This window comes from Nothobranchius furzeri, chromosome 10 (assembly GCF_043380555.1).
Source record: "Nothobranchius furzeri strain GRZ-AD chromosome 10, NfurGRZ-RIMD1, whole genome shotgun sequence".
In the NCBI taxonomy this organism is placed as follows: Eukaryota; Metazoa; Chordata; class Actinopteri; order Cyprinodontiformes; family Nothobranchiidae; genus Nothobranchius; species Nothobranchius furzeri.
The window spans coordinates 37,782,964-37,785,343 of NC_091750.1; positions in this window are offsets into that span (position 1 = coordinate 37,782,964).

Consider the following 2,380-nt stretch of genomic DNA (forward strand, 5'->3'; position numbering starts at 1 on the left):
CGAACCAGGAAGAAAAAAACAGCAGAAATTGTGTTTGCTGACTTTAAACACAAAATGGATCATTAATATTAAATAATAATAATAATAATAATAATAATAGCCACAAACGCTAAGCTAACTTCACCATAACAGCACAGCTCTGTAGCGGTTTGTAGAAATAAGGGAACTAAATGTGATTTTCTCCTTTATAAACAATAACTTCCTCCTCTCCAATTCTCCATTTTCTTCAGCTTTCTTTGAATTATTCTGTGATATGACGTCTTTTACTGCGTTTGCATTTGCAGATGCGTGATGATGGATGTTTGCATTTACTGAGGGACGGATGTAAACACGACGGTAAAACCTGCTACCTGCATCCTGCTGCTGATGGGTTTTTCTGTGAGATCTGGTTTAAACGTTGATGAATCCACAGCAGCTGTGAAATCTGCCGCGTCGAGACGCTGAACAGCAGCAACAATAACAACAACACAGCCGAGGAGGCCGAATCGGACACATTTCCATGCGACACATGTGTTCGCTCAGCTCCGCATTAAAGGAAGATGTAAGTCGATGTGCATGACCTTGCATAAACACTTGCCATAAAAGTTAACGCCGAGGATTTGAAGGGCCTCGGCGCCTTGATGTGGCTTCGCTGATGACCTGCACAGACCTGCTGCTTTTGGCAGCTGCTCCTCCGACTCCTTCAAATCATCGGCTTCAGCAAAGATGACGCGGCCGTTTCCGTGCAGCAGGTTACAATAGGAAGAGGAACGAGAGCCATAAAGAAGCTGGACGGGATCTGGAAACTGGATCAGAACACATAAAGCAGTGCATTAATCTCTGCTGGAGGTTTTTCTTCTCGTGCCTTGGAAGGTTTTTTCCTTTTTTACCTCTTCATTCGTCTAACTGCGGGTTTTATGAGCGCCCTCGACCTCTCACCTTCTCTGCAGATGAGCTGGAAGTTCACTGAAGTAGCCCTGATGAAGATGGCCCCCAGAATCAGCTGAAACTGGAGTAGCTCCTCTGTGCTTTAGACCAACAGGTGAAGGTGGCACCAGAGTTTAACGACTTCTTTAAATTAAAAGAAAACTTTGTCATTATCTGTTTTCCTCTGTGAGCATAAATCGGTTAACGGGAGGTGAAAGCGTCTCCATGGAGACGATCGTTGGCTTCTGATGAGTTTATCATTGAGGATCTCCTCCAGGAGCTCCGGCTGACCAGAGAAGCTTAGAGGAAGACCCTCAGGAGACTGAAGCACGGTCGAGAACATCCTGAACAGCTGCATCACTTCCTGGTAGCGTCACCTTCATCATCATCATCATCATCAATAATCATGGACTTCACGTCTCTGACTTCTCTTGTGTGAATATCTGGTTCTGTGAAGGTGTTTTAGGACCACCGAGAACAGTGACAGCGGACGGGGTCAAGGCCAAAGTCCAAACATCAAGAACTAAGTCAAAATCTTATTATTTAGTACGTCTGGTACAAAATAAACAGAATTCCATTAATTCCTTCACAATAAAAGTCTGAAAACTACAGTACCAAAAGTTTCAGACATTTTGATGTGTGTGTGTGTGTGTGTGCTATTATTGTGAAGGATTAAAGGATGTTATTTGATATTGTCATGAAAGACTAGTAAATTATCCTATCTCATTTAAATGAACATTCCACATCTTTAAAATAATATGAAAAATTTTTAATAATACATTAAACTTGATCTCAGTACTTAATCTTTATTTGTTTGTTTATTCTTCCCAGTGGCACTAATAGCCCCACATAGCTGTGTTTGAGCGTGAGCAAGTCCCGCCCACCCACGCTCAATGGAGGTGTTTTTGAGAATCAAATCAATAATTAAATCTAAAAGTAAAATAAAATCAAGCACTGTAAGAACTGTCTAAATCTGTAAGAATCAACATCTGGAGACAAATATCTGATCTGCTTTTTCATTCTCAGGAAAGGCGAGGCAGCTTTATTCTAGAGCACATTTCAAACTGAGGCAATTCAATGTGCTTTACAATTATCCGGACATGATATGAAAACACATAAAAACACAGATTAAAATACACACAGATAGAATTACTGTCTAGAGCTAATGGAGAAGACAAAGTTACAGCACAGATTAGAGATTACAGAGGAGACGATGGAGCATAAGAAACTATTCATGTAAAGGCCGATGAGTACATGAGGGGTGTAGTTGTGTTTTAAACAACTCTAGGCTTGGGGCAGATCTGAGGTCATGGGGACGCTGATTCCATATGTGCGCAGCATAGTAACTAAATGCTTCTCCACCATGTTTGGTTCTGACCCGAGGTTCTACCAGCTGATTGGTTCCAAGGGATCTCAGAGCCCTATTGGGTGTTTGTACAGGAATGAGATCAGACTTGTATTTCGGTCCCATGCC